Raw genomic sequence first — 8229 nt, forward strand, 5'->3', positions numbered from 1 at the left:
GTTTGGGAATTTTGTGAATAAGAGCAGCTGTTTCTAAGATAAAGAGTGAAAAAAGAGTTAGGATTTTTTCAGAAATGAAGAGGGGTTTGCAAGAATCTCTTAACTTAGTAGAACACAGGTATCTAACTGCTTTTTTTTGAATAACAAAGATAATTTTAAGTAGCCCCTTATTGGTTAAACCCCAAAAAGGCAAGCCATACCGAATATGAGATTCAATAAGTGAAAAGTACACTGAACGTGCAACCACCCCTCCCAGCTCTTGTTTTGCCATTCTTACTGCGAAACATCCAGAAGATAATTTCCCAGCTAAATGTAAAATATGATCTTCAAACCGAAGGCGACCATCAATGGTAATTCCTAGGAACTTGCAGCACTCTTTATTCTGCAAGAGGGAATTTTCGTCAAACATCAGACCCTGAACATCGCACTTAAACCCCATAATAGACGTCTTTCTTACATTAAACACGAGCCTGTTGGAAGCACACCACCCTGATAAAATCTGAAGGTCTTCAAGGATACAAGTCTTAATATAGTCAGAATTTTTATGGCTCCATAGTATGGTGGTATCATCAGCAAACTGAACCACCTTGCCCTGCAGTTTCAATGAACTCAAGTCATCCACATACAGTAAAAATAACAGTGGTCCCAACACTGAACCCTGGGGAACGCCGCATTTTAGGGATCTAGAAGCAGACAAACGCCCAGACACTGAAACCTTCTGAGTACGATTTGATAGATAGGAATCAAGCCATCGCAATGCTACGCCTCTAAAACCATATTTATCGAGCTTAGATAACAGTATTCCATGATTCACACAGTCAAATGCTTTGGATAGATCACAAAACACTGCCGCCGATGACTCTCCAGAATTCAAGGACACATAGACGCTCTCCAAAAAGCTAAAAACAGCATCATGAGTCCCTTTACCGGCTTGAAATCCAAACTGATTTGCAGACAAAATGCCATTATGATGTAAAAAGGACAAAATTCTGCTTTTTGCAAGTTTTTCAACTATCTTAGAGAAGGTAGACAAAATAGAAATGGGACGGAAATTACAAGGCTGATCCAACTCTCCACCTTTATGAAGAGGGATAACCACTGCCTCTTTTAAACATGAAGGAAAAATGCCATTTTGTAAAGAATTGTTTATGGCAGAAACTAAAGCATTTAAGGCTGAATCAGGCAAAAAGAGTAACAACCTCGAAGATATCCCATCAGCTCCAGATGATTTATGGTTTTTTAGGCGTTTGATTTCATTTTTTACTTCGGTAAGTTCGACAGGATGAAAGAAAAATGAATGCTCAACCGACACTTGTTGAAGATAGTGTAAGGGATCAATGTTACTACGAATGCCCTTGAGCAAGATATTAGGTATATCACAATAATAGTCGTTTAAAATGTCAGGTCTTAACTCCGGTTCCGATACTTTTCTATGGCAATGTCTAAAATCATTAATAATCGACCAACACTCTCTTTGCCTATTTGATGACATATTTAAGCGATCCCTATAATAATTAGATTTTGCTGCTTTAATTGTCTTTCTGTACAGACTACGGCATTTCTGATGATATACAAGGATATTTTCATTTGTGGTATATTTGCACAATTTAGTCAAAAAACGGAGGTTTTTAGCAGAAATTCTAAGGCCTCTTGTAACCCATGGTTTTCGTTTCTTAGTTTTAAGCCTCATTTTAGGAAAGCACTGATTGATCTTATCACACAGAACTTAAAAAAATAAAGTAAGTGGGTCAGAAGCCGTTTCAAGTGCATTCCAATTTACCGAAGCTGTAGCAGCAGAAAAAGCATTGAAATTTCTCCTGCTGAAAATTCTTCCCATATAATGAGATGAAGATGATACAGTATTATATGGCATTTTAGCAAGAATAGCTTCATGGTCGGAAATACCAGATGGGAGTACTGTGCATAAAACGTCATCAAAATTTGTACAGAAATAGTCAATTGTAGTTGCAGATGAAGAAGTTATTCGTGTGGGAGAAAGAACGTGCATTTTCAAGTCGTAAGAATTTAAAATACTTAAAAGAGAAGTACGTGGCAAGGTTTCATCAGTGTAGTTGATATTAAAGTCACCAACCAATATAACCTTAGAGTGTAGGGACAACTGGGATAAAATAGAATCAAGTTTGTCCAGAAACATAGCAATATCTCCTGTAGGTGGCACATAAACACAAAGAATATATAAATTAAAACGCTTACAAAAAGAAAGAGAGAATTCAAAAACATTCTCTAACAGAAGATTATCATACTTATCAATATTACAAAAAAATCGATTCAATTGTTTGCCTAGCCAAGATCATGGTTCCTCCATGTATAGATTGTTGACGACAAAAATTTGATATAGGAAGATAATCAGATATTAAAAAACATTCACTAGGCCTCAACCAGTGCTCAGTCAGAAGTACAATATCAGGAAAATTACATGTGTCTAGCAAAAGATGAAGCTCATCCATCTTGTTTCTTAGGGATTGTATATTAAGAATAAAGATACTTAAGTTTTTCGAAGAGCTAATTTCAATTTTACTAGTAGAATATGAACATGAATGAGATTCAACTTTCGTGGACACGTCTATAAGAAAGAAGAATCCAATTCACGATCAGTAACTAGTTCAGACTCATTAATTTGATGATTCAAAGACAATTTATTCGATGAAATATTTATTTTAAAATATTTGAAAATATGTGCATGTAATAATGATGCCAAGTCTGAACCAAAGTTACTGGCGTGATTAGACTCCAAAATCCCACACAGATTAATATTATTCTCATGAAAAGCACGATAAAGGGCCTTATTACTATTATAGATAACATTATGGTTTAAATAAGTATAAGGGCTTGTCATCACTAAAGTGTTTGTATCAACATGATTTTGAATTAAATTTTTTAAAACATCAGATGAAGAACAAATTCCATTTAACATTACTATTAAAAAATCTTCTTTCGTAAAGTCCTTAACTAAATTTGATGCTGTCCTAATCACCTCACTGCTTGAACTGCCCGGCTTCAGGAAACACTGGACCTTGTAGTAAGCTTCAAACTTTAAACGTAAATGTTTTAGGAACACTCTGCTACAATTTCCACCAACAAAGAGAAGCCGAGGTCGACTATCGTCAGGTGTATTTGGCCTAGTTGGTAGCTGTGTTGGAGAATTAATAACAACAGATTTGGATATCTGTAACTGTTCCTTCAATGCACAAATGTCGGAATAACAGGTATCTTTTTCAACCTCCAACACCTTTACGGAGTCTAACATCTTCTTATTTAAATTAGTTAAGTCGTTTACGTCTTTTTGTAAAATTATTAATATTTTGATCTTGGTTGCTATTTTCCTTTCCTCAGGTACTCTTTTTAAAGAGCCCAGAAGGGATAAAAGAAACATGCAATCCTCATCAGATTCTTCTTGTAACTGACGCTCGCGAGAATCTATGGATTTTTGTAGTGTTAGTATTAACGGGTCATTTTCTTTTTCGAGCTGCGTGCCCAATTTTCTTTTTATTGGTCCTTTTGCCGATCGATCAACTAACACTTCCCCACCTTCAGAAACCTGCTACTGATCAACTGGCTCCTCCTGTTCTGGCGTTTCTCTAATAGCGGTAACTTATTGTAGAAACTGTAACTGCTTAAAATACAAGTACTCCCTTTTTCGATCAGCTCCAGACCCAGACTTTTTTTGTTTTAATCTTCTCACTTCTCGAGTATAGCATGATCTCAAACCTTCCCATTTTCTTTGCAGTAATTGACCTAAAAAAAAATCGAAAAATTACATTATTAAAGATAATATTTAAAATTCTTTCTATTAAATACTACAAAACAAAGTTAATAAATGTGCCACCAAAAATATTAATCGACGTGCGCGAGCATTTTTTCAAACATGCCCTGATTTACCTTTTATTGAATTTGTTACATATTTTTGCCGTTTACTGTATATTCTAAAAATATATTTTATTTACAGATATCTTGGGAATGGCTGCTCACTCATGGAAGTCCATTACTACTATCGCCTCGGACATTCAACAATAGGTTCGATTATTAGGGCTGTATGCGGAGCGATATGTAGGAATCTAGAATCCTGTTTAGAACTACCAAAAAACGAAGATGAATGGAAACAAATAAATAAAAAAAACAAAAAAAATAAATAGGACTTGGCTTCGAAAAACATGCTAACTTTCCACATTGCATCGGTGCCATAGACGGAAAGCATATAAGGCTTATTAAGCCGACCGATTCTGGATCACTATACTACAACTATAAAAATTACTTTTCTATTGTTTTGCTAGCAGCTTGTGACGCCTATTATAACTTTATTTACGTCGATGTGGGTGCCTATGGCAAGAGTAATGACTCAGCAATTATGAAAGATACTTCGCTTTACTATAGACTCAATAACAGCTTGTTAAATATTCCTAAACCCACAAGTTTATCAGAAAATGATCAGACACATTTTCCGTATGTCTTCGTAGGAGATGAAGCTTTTCCTTTACAAGTCAATATTATGCGTCCATACGGAGGAAATACTCTTAGTTATAAAAAGAAAATTTTTAACTACAGATTATCTAGAGTTCGAGGATATATAGAATGTTCCTTCGGCATTTTATCTAATAAGTGGAGAATTTTTTACAGATCAATAAATGTGACTATAGATTTAGCAAAAAACATTGTTAAAACATGTTGTACTTTGCATAACTTTGTGCGCGCTCGAGATGGATATTCTTTTGATGATACTTTGCAAATAATTGGTTTCGAAAATGAAATTGTGGAAAGAGAGTCATGATTTCAATAATCACTTGATGATGAGTCCCATATTGACTGCCGATTATGAATTTCAATTATGAACCTTTCCGTATTAACCCTTTCAATACGGCACCCTATTTCTACAGGTAAACCTCTCAGACGGGCATCTTAGTGTTGGCCGAGAGACGAATCTCGGATAAATCCGACAGTAAAAAAAACACACAAATGGGTTTTTATTGTTTATTTAACTGACAAAAAACTGTTTTTACATAGAAAAATACGTATTTATTCATTCATAATAATATACTGATACATACATACAAACGACAACTTAACCTTAATTATTAGCAATATATAAAAACTAAAAATTTGATACGGTATGGTATGTCTCAAAGCATGGGACGATTCATAAACCTACATTACAGTCTTTGCACATATATCTAGACTCTTTTCGTTTTTTCACTCCAACACTGGTTTGGGCACAAACAACACAGCGCCTCATAGCTCTTATTGATTTTTCTGTGGCAGGAACCAAGGATGGAAAGTGACGTTCTGTCAGCCTTTTTTTGGCGGAAGGAATAGCTGGCGGCACTTTGCGCTGAAGTGCATGGCTTAAAAAAAAGTTATGATATATTAGCATATAAAATATACTTTTATGAACCTACCTTCCTAATAACTGACTTATAAGATTCAAATCAAAAGCTGGCAAGGGAACTTTCTTCTCATTTTGTGTTAGGAACAATGCATAGGAATTTAAAATACATAAGTCTGCACAGTGAAAGAATAATTTGTTATACCATTTTATGTTCTTTCTCATAGAATCTATGCTGTTGACTAGCATGTCTGACCGGTCGACAGCTCCCATGTTTGCATTGCAATCTAATACACATAGAGATTTTTTTTACATTTTCTCCTGTTTTTCGATTTATTTTGAATAAAGTTATTATTTGGTTTTCATGCATAGTGGAGAGCATTGTCACGTCTCGGCGGTCCTTCCATCTCAATGCTAATAGCTTCTCAGAACTTTTCCAAAATACTTCCCCTGGATTTAGTTTGCTTTTTAAATCTGTCATACATTTTCTATTGGAACGCACTGTTCCACATGTGTTGGTCTTCCTTTCATGTAGAAACAAAGATAACGAAGGGCTGGTATAAAAGTTGTCTGTATAGACCGAGTGGCCCTTATCTAGATATGGCTCCATTAAGTTCAGCACAACTGCACCTGTAATTTCCAGAAGCGGATTTTCTAAATTGCTTTTTTCTGAACTTGTATCTTTTCCAATGTAGACATTGAAATCCAAAATGTATCCCATCTCGCAATCACATAATACATACAATTTTAAACCAATGCGGTGCCTTTTTATTTTAATGTATTGCTTGAATGCGAGGCGTCCTTTGAAAAGTATCAGGCTCTCATCTATTACTAAGGACTCAAAAGGATAGAATGCATTTTTAAACCTTTCCTTAATTTTCGGCAAAATAGCTCCAATTTTGTAAAGACGATCATCATTTGAAGCCTCTGCATTGTTGCAGAAATGCAAATATCTATGTGGATGTAAATCTATCTCTTGACATGCGGTCTCCAAAAATGGGAGAATGTAATAACGGATTAGTGGACCAATATTCATGTACAGATAGTTTTTTATTTCTTGGCATAAGAAAATTTAATGCCATAAATACGTGAAATTCTGACCTGTCAAGATCCTTCCAGTCTTTGCTTTTTTCTGCTGCATAGCGATTTGTCTCTCTGATAATAACATCGGCAATATCATCTGTAAAAATATTTAAAAAGTATTCCAATTCAGTTGAAGATGGACCTAGATTGATGTCAGGATTTACTCCAGTTTAATCATTTATAAATACATGTTTTTGTGGCTTAAACTCATTATTTGTCCAGTCTATTTGTATCTCGTCTGGCATCTGCCTCTCTGGGGTTTCAATTATTTTTGTCTATATTTTCTTGCTGGCTATCTTTATTCTCCAACACTTCCTCGTTAATTTCGTAAATCTCACTTTCATCACTCGATGTATCAGGCATATATTCACTCCCGCTAGCGCTAAACGGTTCTTCCTCACTACTTAAGTAACAGTCACCTAACTCTACAGTTTTCAATATTTCTCTAGCCTCATTTGCATCCAAACCGCAGAAATTTTGGGAAAACACATCTTTTTTGGCCCTTTTAGGGCGCGACGGACCGGAACCTTTATCGCACGGATAAATACGTCATTCGTATTGAAAGGGTTAAACGCCATTGCTTCAGGAAATGAACAAGTCCAGAAAAGAAAAAAAGATCAGCGAAAAACTTCCTTGCTCAAGACCGGCTTTCAGGCAACTAATTGCGAAGTGTGACAACGCTCAATATACAAACATGCATTTTCACTACTCGCAACCATACCAGACGCGCGACCAGACTGATCACAAGGATGAGATTTGTCTGGCCGGCCGACTTAACTAGTTGCGCGACTGATCGGCAACCGAGTGTGGCAAGCTCCATATAACTGCAGGTAATTTCACTGGTCGTACAACCAGTTGCGCGACCAAAGTTGCCTAATGTGATATAGTACTTACATTTTGGCACAATAGTTTCGAAAGACCCTGTATATGGCGAATGAATTATGCGAAAGGCCAATGATGAGTGGAATGGCGAATCACTATTGGCAGAAGAAAGATTTTTCAATCCGAAATGTGCAGATGAAACAGCCATTTTCGCTGAAGTCTGAACAGGAATTGGAAGTGATGATAAGATGACGGAAACTAATGTCGTTTCTGACAAACGTTGCAAACAAATCACTGAAAATAATTATGATAAAGCATGTTATTATCATCATTGCAACAAATTAACGAAGAACTAGATTAAGTGTGGAAAGTGTGAAAAACATCGGCTTGCCTTATCCAAGCAGCAACGCAGAAAAGTGTCATCCACGCCTGGAATCCTGGAGACATAAAAAAGATCTTTATAACATGATCATCAAACTTTAAACAAAAAAACGCTATTTTGCGAAAAAAAGCGTCTTCTACAGGCATAAAACCATGGATTAAAGAAAATGCAGGTTCAAAAAAATTAAAAAAAAAACATAAGCAAAACAATGAGGTTAAGATATCGGTAAAAATCGCTCCAAAAATGTTTTGTGACGTCATTGATCTGTCACATAATCTAAATTTTTATGTTTTTGAAAAAAAAACATTATCCATGTCAGTGTCCTGAGGTTGACTTAATATAAGTCGAAACGTCGACATTTAAATAAACAGGTTTCTGTTTTATTTCTGACCCCACCCAACAACCCTCCGCAATATTAAATAAAAAACGTTTATACAGAATCTTCAGGAACCGCATCGTTCGTCTGTGAGAGAACTATAATTAGGAAAAATCTGAATATTTGACAGTATACTAAAGTCGATAGGGACAACTTGGCTAAAATATTTTCAAGATGGTGATACTTCCTCTTATACCGGAAGTAACTTCTTTATTTTAAGTGGAACAC

The 8229-nt window shown here is 35.6% G+C and overlaps 1 pseudogene; it reads right to left on the minus strand.

Annotated features, from left to right (window-relative positions):
• Positions 1 to 5160: 5160 nt before the first annotated feature.
• LOC126746437 (piggyBac transposable element-derived protein 4-like) lies at positions 5161 to 6381 on the minus strand (annotated as a pseudogene).
• Between the last annotated feature and the right edge of the window lie 1848 nt (positions 6382 to 8229).

This window comes from Anthonomus grandis, chromosome 17 (genome assembly GCF_022605725.1).
Source record: "Anthonomus grandis grandis chromosome 17, icAntGran1.3, whole genome shotgun sequence".
NCBI classification, from domain to species: Eukaryota; Metazoa; Arthropoda; class Insecta; order Coleoptera; family Curculionidae; genus Anthonomus; species Anthonomus grandis.